Source organism: Bidens hawaiensis, unplaced genomic scaffold (assembly GCF_021521415.1).
Source record: "Bidens hawaiensis isolate Kalapana, Puna unplaced genomic scaffold, B.hawaiensis_p1.1 tig00011819_1, whole genome shotgun sequence".
Lineage (NCBI taxonomy): Eukaryota > Viridiplantae > Streptophyta > Magnoliopsida > Asterales > Asteraceae > Bidens > Bidens hawaiensis.
This window is the reverse complement of record NW_027491940.1, coordinates 144,197-157,208: the sequence shown is the minus strand read 5'-3', so window position 1 is coordinate 157,208 and position 13,012 is coordinate 144,197. Positions and strand designations below refer to the sequence as shown.

The window sequence follows — 13,012 nt, the reverse complement described above, 5'->3', positions numbered from 1 at the left end:
AAACCAAGTTTTTGTTTTCGCTTTGATTTTACCTAAAACCGTACCGAACTGCATCACGCACAATTATCACTCCATGTAAGGAAACATGAAGTGGGGCTGTGAGAAGTGAGGAACATATGCTCTTACGAGCTGTGTAACTACCTTTCTCTCAACTCACATTTCATAGTCACAACAAAAACAAAAAAGAAAAAAGTATTTTATAATTATTATTGATTTAACTTTGACTTGAATGGCATGAAGAGAATCTTTGATGATGGTACAAAAACAAAGAAAGCAAAACACACTTCTATTTGGGTCTCAAAAGCAGAGAAAAAAGTGCTTGATTTGTTTTTATCTTCATGTTTCCCATTACACACCATATTAACTAAACCAACATTCCTCCTTCAATGTTTCAAGCGCGCTTTTCAAAACCTAAGTTGTCTTATATTCTTCAATCCAGTGGTGAAGTTTGGACATACACGTCGAGCGGGCCGGGCTCAATATGCGTAAAAGAATTCATAGACTAGAGGGGGTGGGCTCAAATTTAAGTCGGAAGCGGGTGAATTTATACCATGTATAAAAATTTTCGGTTAAAAAATGATAAATTTACACTGCCGAGCGACAAAAAGGAGGCCGGGCTCAAAATTCGATCGAAAACGGGTAAATTTACACTATGTATAAAAATTTTCGGGCAAAAACCCGAGGGGGCGAGCTCAAATTTTCGGTTGAAAACGGGTAAATTTACATTATGTGCAAAAAATTTCAGCCGAAAAATGATAACTTTACACTACTGAGCGAAAAAACTTAGTGGGCTTGTGCCACCCCTGCCCCAACTAAAGCTACGCCCATGTTTCAATCTTCCCATCGATTGATAGAAAAATCTCATCTCTAGTTTCGATTGATTATAAATAGATTTTATATTATGGTTTATTTGTTTCATTTTTAGATTTGGTATAATGTTTTGGTTGTGTTATTACGTTTTTGGTATTGTAGATAATTTATTGTCGTTACCGTACTGGTACCGATACCAAGTTTAGTGGAGATTTTTTATTAAAAAAAAGAATAAAGTGATACTAAAGCGAGTATGGTACCCGTACCATAATCACGACCCAAGATTTCATCGCTACTCATCCAAAATTCCATTGGTACACTCGAGTCCACAATCACTACCCAAGAACGCTTATTACCCGATACTAGTGACCCCATTTTCACAAATCAACATTCAATATTTGTCCAAAACTTAAGAATTCTAACCCATTGTTCTCACTAGACTTTCACCGAACACTGGTAGGGAGTTCCATTGTACACTCGAGTCCACACTCCACAATCACGACCCAAGAAAACTTATTACATGTCTTGTTTTCCACGTCGTTATCTCCTTGATTAAAATCTTGAATTTTTCTTTTCATTTCGTCTTTTTGGTCTTATTTAACATATAATAATAGCATAATACTTCAATTTTGTGACCCCATTTTCACAAATCAACATTCAATATCTGTCAAAAACTTATTTATTATAACCCATAATAATCCTCGGGCTTTCATCAAACATCTAATGGGCATTCCAAACCACAATCACGACCCAAGAGGGTTTACTACCCGACACTAGTTACATGAATCACATGTCATAAAGTAAATTACGCGTACCCCCGATAGTGGTAAGAGTTGGGACACATAATTGATAATTTAGTGGTGGACGCCCAATGATGATGTACACTAATATTAAGAAATCAACATTTAAGTTTTCATCTAAAAGTTATGCATTCAACTGACACACTGAATGAAAAAGAGTATGCATGTAAACGAACCGAATAAGCACGAACACTTAATCGAACACATATTTTGTGTTTGTGTTCGTTCATTTAAAAATGAAAATGTTCATATTCGTTTGTTTAACTTCTAAACGAACGGTTCACGAATATAAATGAACAATGCTGAAAAAAATAAACATATATAAACAAATTAGGGCTGTCACTTTTACCCGAAACCCAACCCGAAAAAACCCAAACCCGAACTAACCCGACTCGAAGAACCCGAACCCGAGAAAAGACTAATCCGAACCCGAACCAAAGTAATTCGGGTTGGTTCTTGGGTTTGATTTATAAGATTTGGGCCAACCCAAAAACCCGAATAAACGTTTAGTTTTGAAATTAAATATATTTTTATGTATAATAGGTAATGTCTTAGCCTTTAAAATTATCAGAATCCGTAATCGACTATAGTCATTCTAACTATTATGGATCGATTTCTTATTTAATTTATGGTTTCCGATTATTACTAATAGCAAACCGTAATCAAACAACCAAATCACGTCCGATTGAATACGATTATGATTCGAGTTAATTTTAGTCTTCTTTTGAATTGTTTTATCAAGTTAGGTTAGTTTATTATTTGATTATTTGTGTTATAAACAAAGAAGAATATGTTGTTTGAATTTTATCATTGCAGTTTTTAAAAAAAAACTTGGTTTTGTGTATTTTTTCTAGGATACTCGAAACCCGATTAACCCAATCTGAGAAAACCCGAACCCGAAAAACCTATGAGAGATTTGGGTTGGGTTTCGGGTCAAGATTAAAAACTTTGGAACCCGGCCCGAAAAACCCGAAACTCGAAAAACGAACCCGAAGAACACCCCTAAAACAAATATAAATGAACATAAACAAACATAAACGAACATACTTAAATGACCATAAATGAACAAATATAAAAACATTAACTAGATGACTCTTCAAGATAATATTTAATTATTTTCTATTAATATGCAAACGAACACAAATAAACGGACATAAATAAACAAACATAAACAAACGTTCATGAACATAAATGAACAACAAAACATGTGTCTATGTTCGGTTGTTTAATTACACGAACACAAATTTTTTATTCATGTTCTTTTGTTAATTAAATAAATGAAGTTCCCGCTAAACAATTTAGCAAACGTTACATGCCTAAAAAAGAGGATTTTCATTATTGGGATGGTGAGTTTTGATGGGTATTACATTTAGGGATTGAAAGTGATGAGTTACTTAATTTTGGTGGTGGGATTGGCAGATTCTATTTGTTGTTTGTTGGGTTAAAGGAATTAAAGAATCCAACAATGGATTTAGGACAAAGTTGTTGGTTTTAAGCTATCAATAACTATTTATATTATTTTAATAAAAGAAAAGGATAAACTCGATTAATTAAACGAGTCGTATTTAGATTAGTCTGTTTAGTTAAAAAGGTGAATTGTTTACTCGCTTGCGTCTTGTACAATCTATTTATTACAACTTGTGGTAGCTCGTTTGTAACTCGTTTACGATTTAAATCCTACGAATTAAGTATCAACTAAACAACCAAAATTTCAGTTGAATATATTTTGGTATCAAAATGGTAATGTCCCCTTTTTGCGACAATGTATGTAATTTTGCAGTCAATTTGTTTATGTAGCCGTTGATATGTAGGAATGGCAGAAGGAATAGAATGATTCATTACATGAGAATGAAGAAAGTGGTGTTTGGTTGCTCAATAGAATGGAATCATCCATTACATATGGAATCTCATTCCATCAAAATCATTACTTCTCACCACCCTTCTTATTTTTCATTTCATTCTCCCCTTACCCTACGTTCTCAACACCACCACCACCACCACCACCACTACCATCGCCGCCGTCGCCACACCTCTGCCACCTTACCACCAGCGCTACCACCGCCACCTAACCATAACTGCCGCCACCACTATCGTTGCCTGTCCACCACTTCCGTCGTCGCCACCCTACATCGCCATCACTACCAATGCTACCACCGCCTTCCCACCGCCATTTTCGTCGCCGGAGCTACCACCACCATTTTCCTCGCCGGAGCTACCACCATCGTCGCCAGTTCATTTCTTTTTTTTTTTGTAAAAAAATAAATACATTTTGAGATATGAATGTTTTTATTATTTCTATTTCATTCATACAATTTTTTTTGAATACCAAACAATATAAAGTAGTTATTTATTTCATTTCCACAGGTTAACCAAACAAGACAAACTAATGGTAATGATTCATTTAATACACTTGTTCATTCCATTCCTTCTCTCATTCCATTCCCTCTTCATTCCATTACTTCCAACCAAACATACCCAATACTATAATTTTGTGACCGTTTTTGTTTCACTTACTATCTTGACGACAATATAATTATGTTGTTATGTTGCGACCCTTTTCGTCGGTCGCAACATTCGATAGTTTTGCTTATTTTTTGTACTGTTGCAACTAAATGTATAGAAAACATGGATGCTATATATTTAATAATATGAAGTACTACTGCAAAAGCTTGTAGAAAATGTCACTAGATGTTAAACAAGAATCTAAATGAGGTGCACATCTTTTCAACATGTTGGATGATGGTGTCAAACAAATCATTTTAAAGATATATTCGTTAATGATTTAACTTGGGTCCGGGTCACTTTGTACACTTTTGTTATTGAAAGCTTTCACATGTTTCGACATTCATGGGCGATTATGAAATGATGTATACCGAAAGAGAGCGCATAAAGATGTCTTGAATTTCACTCAAAGTGTCATTCGATGCATGCATCATCAGATGGTTTCTTGATTGACTCGAATGTATGAAACGGTTAAAAGTTTAATAAGATTGTTGGATGTCGATGTGCGAAGAAGTTGTATCTTGATTACAAATATATAGATTACAAATTACTTGTTGAGAACTAAAAACTATGATTATATGAACATATAATACAAATATCTATATGTTCATGTAGGTTTATGTATGATAAAAGTAGAAGCGTCATGTCGGGAAAATATTGAATAGAAATGACTAGAGGGTAATACTAAAATATCCTACCCTTGTTTAGGTTTGCTAAGTTCTGTATTTCTTTTAACGTTAAAAACTTTTTCATACGTTGATATGAAAATAAAAAATAATAGAAAACAAGAAATGTTTAACATTAATTTGAGTGTAATATCGTTCTAATATAGAACTGGAGGCGATTTTCAGATGGTGTTTTATTTCGTTTAATTTTTTTTCCAAATGATGTTTTAGTACACACAACATGGTGTTTTATTTTTATCTGAATATTTTTTCATCACATTTACTCTTACACTTTAGGGCATGTGAAATACTTGATGGATTCCTACACTTTCTTTAAGGCAAAATAGAGACATTTTTTTAACATAACATGACCCTATTCATATATATGAACTTCAAAATATCGAGAACGATAAATGTCCAAAACATTATAAAACAATCTAGCGGAAATTATAACCGAGGACATATAAAACTATCAATAACGATGTAATCACTGATCGCTGACTGTGGATCCATTTAACTTTCATTATTGTAACGGTACCATATTTTTCTTTGAATTGCTTACTAGCCTCCTACCAAGGTGCTAACGAAATATGGTGTTAAAATTATTATGTCTTGGTATATATGTATAGGATGTATATATGTGGTGATTGTGAATTGTGATTGAGCTAAATAATATTCATTAATCAAATGGACATTAATATGAACATTTGTTGGGCCAAATTATGCAAATATTGAGACATTGGGCCAAAATCCATCCTCTTATTGGTCTGGTTGTACCTAGAGGTGTCAAAAAAACGGGTTCGGAACCGGTTAACTAGAGACCAAACCGGTTCATTTCTCAAGCTGGTTCTCAAATTGAAAACCGCCGATTCGTATAGCTGTTTGGGTATTTTTCAATAAAACCAGTTTAAAACCGACCCAATCCGGTCTGGATCAGGCTTGGCTAGTTCTATGCTTAAACCGGTTTCTAAACCGAACCAGTTTGACCCAAACCGGTTTGGAATGTGCAAAATCAAACCGGTTCGGTTTGTTAAAAAACCGATTTTGTACACCTCTAGTTGTACCCAAGTCATGTGTGTGTTAAAGAAATATATGATAAAAACACCATACATAGTCTTTACGTTCGTGTTGTTTAATTACTCTTCTTCTATGTTTACAAACTCCCAAATGGATCAAAACACAATATATGACAAACTCAATTTAGACTAGTCAATCTTGGAAGTATGGTTACTAGTTTTAAGAGTCAAATCATCTACATTCTAGGGTTTTTCTTTGCGTTGTTACATTCCTGTTTTGATATTTTAGGTGAGCTTTACGTGACTGGAAGATTGTTCAGAGGTCATCGGAGAGACAAATGAGGGTGGAACTAGTTCAAATATGTTATAATTAGCTTATATATGGACATATGAAGTATCCATAGTGCTTTGTTATCTTTGAAGTAATATATGTTACTTGTTTTTCTTTGGCACCTGTGCTGGTACGTAATTTCTGGTTCAATCATTTGTGTTGCACTCTCTTTGATTTATCAAAAGGCATTCTTTTGGGTATTTAAGGTGGCAAGGCATGATAGTTTTAGCCTTTAGGACTTGGTTTTGGAATGGAATGATTAAAGAACGTTTAGTGACCTTCTGTAAAACTTGGTGCAATGCCAAACGGGTTATTAAGTTTTCTTGGCGGAGTCTAAGTTTATTTTATATTTATCTTAATGTTTAAGATGAAGATAATCTATAATATATATAAACGAAAACATAAAAATCATACGTGTCGCGATGTGGTCGCTCCCCTTTTTTTTGGAGTCACCAGATTTGCTTGATTTTTAAATTGAGGTTTCTCATGCATTTGACCCGAATTCACGGGTATGGGTCTCATCAAACCCATATATTTATTAAACGGGTTATAGCATCCCATTAAATTAAAAACTAACCTCACCAAATATTTGATATAAAAATCCTATAAAGTATGGATATACTAAAAATTAATATATGATTTATTTAAAAAAAAGATATATATTATTCATAATTAAAAAACCAATTTTATAGTAAAAAATAAACGGGTCGTGGGTCTTCAAGCCCATATAGCTTTTAAACCAAGTTGTAACATCTCATTTATTTGTGAAATTTATCATCAAACTATAAGTATATTATTAACCATCGTAATACGGGGGATGAAAACTAGTTTAGTATATACATTATAATTAACTGTTTCTTAGTTTGAGCTAGAGCATGATTGTGAGTGTTATATAAATCATTCAATAGTTTTCATTTTAATAGGTATTCCGTTCTTCTACTCATTAGTTCCAAAAGATTTATGTAACTTTTTTTACGTGTTACAACAATTAACAACAATTCATCATTGCACTTAATAGCATTTAATGAATGTAGATATAAAATCCAAATGATGAGCAAAAGCCTTTGTTTAATTTACATTTCTTAACGCGGGGTGAGCACGACTTACCGTCCGCTTACCTGTCTTTATATTGTAGTTGAATCCTTTTATTGGTGTTAATAATATAAAGAAGCGTTAGAATTGATATATAAAAAAGTGTAAACAAGTCATCAAAGATTAAATTCTAATACATTTATTTAATTACATGCCTATGCATGTATTGAGTTTGGTGAGGGATGTGAGGAATAGTTGCGTAAATATCTGGAATATCAATGAGATTTTACTTGTTGGTGTTAATTAGACTATCCATGAACTTTTGCTGCTCTCCATGGATCTTTCGAACCAGTTGATTTACCTTAAGAAATTACGTGCACACATTTAATTAATTTAAAGGGTGTTATGTTCATGGCAACAACACCATTGGAACATTCATCAGTTAAATTAATGATTAACTTTCTTTAGATGTAAATATGAGTAAAGCTTGATATTGATTGTTACTTTAGTACTTCAAAATTCTTTAAAGATAGCCAAAGCTCTAATCTTGATGTCAGCATTAGTGAATATGCTGACGCTAAAAATATTTTCTTTTGGGTATTTAAGGTGGCAAAGCATGATAGTTTTAGCCTTTAGGACTTGGTTTTGGAATGGAATGATTAAAGAACGTTTAGTGACCTTCTGTAAAACTTGGTGCAATGCCAAAGGGGTTATTAAGTTTTCTTGGCCGGAGAAGTTTATTTTATATTTATCTTAATGCTTAAGATGAAGATAATTTAGTATATATTATAATTAATTATTTCTTAGTTTGAGCTGGAGCATGATTGTGGGTGTTCTATAACCGGTCAATAGTTTTCATTTTAATAGGTTTTCCGTTCTTCTACTCATTAGTTTCAAAAGATATATGTAACTTTTTTACGTTTTACAACAATTAACAACAATTCATCATTGCACTTAATAGCATTTAATGAATGTAGATGTAAAATCTAAAAATTAGGCAAGAGCCTCGCGGTGGGGGCGCAACTTGTTGCCTGCTTTTATTTATCTTTCTATTGTAGTTGGATTCTTTTATTGGTATTAATAAGAAGCATTAGAATTGATATATAAAAAAGTGTAAACAAGTCATCAAAGATTAAATTCTAATGCATTTCTTTAATTACATGTCTATGCTTGTTTTGAGTTTGGTGTGAGGGATATAAAGACTAGTTGCGTCGATATTTGGAATATCAATGAGATTTTACTCGGTGTTAATTAGACGGTATGTAGATCGACTTTTGTTGCTCTCTATGTATCTCTCGAATTAGTTGATTTAATTTACCTTAAGAATTTACATGCACACATTTAATTAATTTAAAGGGTGTCATGTTCATGGCAACAACACCATTGGAACATTCATCAGTTAAATTAATGATTAACTTTCTTTAGATGAAAATTTGATTAAAGCTTCATATCGATTGGTACTTTAGTACTTCAAAATTCTTCAAAGATAGACAAAGTAATAAATCAACTAAAATAAAGTAATTAAGAAACATAAAACAATTTCTTTTTTTTTGGTTAGTGATATGTCGGTAAAGTATTACTCATGATAAGTTTTCTTACAAAACTTTACCGACATATCACTAGCGGTTGGCAGTGTTGTAAAAATCGCTAGTCGAGCGGTAGGGTGGGTCCTAGCAATTAATCGGATCGAACTTTAATGTATAATTTTCAGTTTTATACATACACACAAATAATTTTCAGTTTTATAAATACACAAACACATTTTGGCCGAAATTGGCTGGAATCTCATAAGAAACCCCTGATTTTGGCTGAAATATAATCGGAAACCGTTGATTTTGGCTGAAAAAAAAGCCAGTTAATCCTGATTTCGGTTGGATTTGACCATTAATCGATTAATTGGCCAATTAGCCCAAAATTAATCAGTGAAATGAAGACTGGCGATTAATTGGGGATTAATTAACGCATATTCGTGATTTTTGCAACACGAGCTGTTGGTATCTTCACATATTGAAATACCAATAATTTATTTGTGAAGTCTAATTGTGTTTCTTATCACCACTCAAAATAACTAGATGTAAGAATAACATTTTATTAAAATGAAAACAAAGTAACAAAATCAAACAAGACATGCATCTTTTAACACAAAATATAAAAACGTGTTCATAAAATGACTTCTACTCCTTACAAGATTACTCATCACCTAATATACACACAGACACACAATCCATTGAAATAACAAGAGAACATCATAAATATATGCAACCTTTGATCCATCTCAACCATGTTGTGGCGGTTTTGGAGTGTGATCTTTGTTTACTCTTAGTCCTGGATAGTCAGTTTTCTCCAAATCCATTCTCTCACTCATGAATTCATCTTCCAGAACCGCGGGCTCATCCATGTTCATCTTTTTATCCATTACAAAGTAAAAAAAAAAGTAAGAAGCTAGTATCATACAAATGTGTCAATAAAACCGAATTTAACACAAAAAGTATGTTATCTATATTTAGTTAGTTACAGTGTTATTTTAGATGTATGTTAAATATATATTTCCTATTTTTTTTCTTTAATATATATATATATATATTCCTCTGAAAATGATATATAAATTTTTTATAAATATATTTTTAATAAATAAAAAATGAAAAGTGTTATACAAATGTGTTGTTAATTTGTTATTTATAAACTGTATTAACTTAATAATTTCATATACCAATAACATCTATCTATCTTAATAATTTAATGTTGTTCCCCCAATTCTCTAGAGTCATCAGATTGCTTGATTTCTAAATTGAGGCTTCTCATGCATTTAACCCGACTTCGTGGGTATGGGTCTCACCAAACCCGGATAGTATTTAAATGAGTTATAACATCTCATATATTTATGAAACTGTTTCATAATCAAACAATAATTTTTATGGGTCATGGGTCTCACCAAACCCAAATAACTCCTAAACGAGTTATAACATCTCATTTATTTTTGAAATAACCTCTTAACCATCAAAAAATAATTTCCACGGGTTATGGGTCTTACCAAACCCTAATAGCCATCAAATGGGTTATAAGATCTCATTTATTGGTAAACACTTTCATCATTAAACCCTAATTTAATCTCTCACTTTTACATGTTCTTTGTTGCTGTTCATTTCCATCGCCGATTAACTTCCGATACTACCCACCATTGTCAACTACATCAACGTCCCCTTTTTCATTAGACAAATATTTGTGTTTATGTTTGTTCATTTAAAAAAATCAACATGCTCGTGTCCGTTTATATTTGTTCTTTATAAATCTAAAAACCTACACATCACAATTAAGAAAACTCAAATGCTAAAAAATATAATAACAAACTAATGTATATGTATTAAATTAAAACAAAACTACGTTAAAAAATAAATATATCATCATAAAATATCAGAACGATTAAAACTAAAATTTGAATAAACCCCCGTAACACGGGAGGCTTAAACTAGTTTATAATAAATACAGAAATTCTTTAATTGCTTTAATTGGGGTGACGGCGCAATTTGTTGTCCAAATACCTGTCTCTCTATTATAGTTGGATTATTTTATTCCTTTTATTTAATATCTAGTCGGTAAAATTAAGACACAAAACAAAAAACATATACAGTCCGACTTTAAATTAATAAATCTTAGTTTAAACATAACATCATCACTTACATGATTTTGATATCATTCTACAAAACATAACACCGTTTACATGCCTACCATTGTATTTACCCAAACATCCGAAGACCGAAACATTATTCCATTAATATATAATATTGTACCTGGTAATTGGTACCTCCAGATCCCAAAACTTCTAATTTTTCATGCAACAAATGTCTATGGATCATCCCTGTCAAAACATGAAAACAAATTAATTAATATTACATTATAACATGATCAAATTTAATTAGGATGCATGCATGCAAGCACGCAAGGGTAACACAGTATAATATAATAATGCATGCATGCATTGCGCGATATAAGTTCTTGGGAGATTGAATTACCGGATGTTGAGATAGCATTAGCCATGAACAAGAGCTGAGAGAAAGCAAGAAGAGTCACCATTAGATGAAAACCAGAAGTTGCCATTATATATTTTGGTATCTTAAATAATTATTTGGGTTATTAACTTATAATGCTAGTTATGATCAATCTCATCCCTATTTATATGTCAATGTTCATGACACCTTTTTGGTTTGTGGGTGGCTCCAGGTGAGGGAGAAATCATTTATGTTAAAAGTAGTGGTGGGTGGACACATTATTAATATAAACTTTTCAGAGGTTATCCACAAGGACAAAGTTTTGTTTTTATATGTAACGAGAACCTGTTATAAAAAAACACAAAGAGATTATGTTAATATCTTGCTAACCAATATAAAAACATGTAGCAGTTAAATCATAACATATGCAGACATATGACATTCAAAAGACTTTGATAAAACAACAAGTGGAAACAAGATTTAAACCTAAATCCTCAGCTATAGAGGCATCACCGATCACCAAGCCTCTTCCAAAATAGTATGGATTAAATTTCGAAAGTAGGCGCCGCAAGTGACCAGATTGGTTCACTTGGGGGCACGTTGTTGACGCTTTTTTTATTTTTATTGTTAATTTTTTTACTTTCTAAGATCTATTTTTAGTTATTTGTTATTTGTTTTTTTATTATTATTTAAAGACAAATTTCTCGATTAAAACATTTTGTTTTTTATTTAGTGTCGACACCGTCGATTCTGGCAAAATTCGTATCGGCTCGTTGCCGCAACGCGCATGTTTTATTTTCTGTGTGTTTTACCAATTGAGTAGACGTTGTTTTAATTATTTTTTAACCAGGAGCAACGTGGAGGTTTTCATCATCTAGTGTTGATTTTTTAACTTTGAGCTCAAGCGATAATAGCTCGTTTGATGTTTTGAACAATGTTGTTAGGGTTATATCTCAAATTATATCTTTTTAAAGTTTTTATTCCAATTTTTGTGGGATGGCAAGTCACTATGTTTAGTTTTAGTACAACCGAACACAGTCGTTTATTAAACGGATTAGATATATTAAAATCCACCTTTGGTTATAGACTTATAGTACTAATTTCATATATAAGTAACAAAACTTTAGTGATGATGCCCAGTTATGGAGTCTAAAAGGTTGAAATAAGTGGAGGAATGCATACCTAACATTCCCTCCCAAAATTGGCATATGTTGTCCCCCATTTTTTTGGTATTATTATGCGATAGGTGGTAGCGTATTGCATATGTGAAATTGACGTGATTAACTGTGTAAAGAGAAGTGTATGGAGTTACGACACTCGACTTTGAATATCATAACATAATTTAAAAAATCACATAGAATCAATCAATCAATCATACCCAATGAAGTTCCATCAACAACAAAGCTATAGGTAGGGTCTGGGGAGGGTGAGATGTAGGTACATCGTACCTCTATCCAAAGGGATAAAAAGGTGGTTTGCAGAGAGACCCTCAGCTCTAAAGTACATATGTATGAAGCAATACAAAGAAATCAAAGTTAAACAGTAATAATAATAATAATAATAATGGAAAGAATATACTAATACTATATATATAGGAATAATACTAATACTAATACTATATATGTGTCCAAAATAAGGTAAATATAAGCTCTAAGTAATTCATTTCTCCCTAAAAATCCTTAACTTAAATTCTACTTCTCCATGAATTCTTATCATCAACCATGTCCTCGGAAAGGTTTAAGTCTATCAAATCATGCTTAATCCTCTCATCCCACGTTAATTTAGGTCGTCCTCTACCCCTCCTCCATTCTATAGTAATGATTTCTACGGATCTAACAGGATTCGTCGGCTGTCTTTTCTTCACATGTCC

At 32.3% G+C, this 13,012-nt stretch overlaps 1 long non-coding RNA gene across 1 annotated transcript; it reads right to left on the bottom strand.

Moving 5' to 3' along the window:
• Positions 1-9,291: 9,291 nt before the first annotated feature.
• Positions 9,292-11,349, bottom strand: LOC143539152 (uncharacterized). The gene is made up of 3 exons (XR_013136379.1): positions 11,167-11,349; positions 10,945-11,012; positions 9,292-9,560 (listed from the first exon to the last, which is right to left on the bottom strand). It is a non-coding gene; the product is annotated as an uncharacterized LOC143539152 (long non-coding RNA).
• Between the last annotated feature and the right edge of the window lie 1,663 nt (positions 11,350-13,012).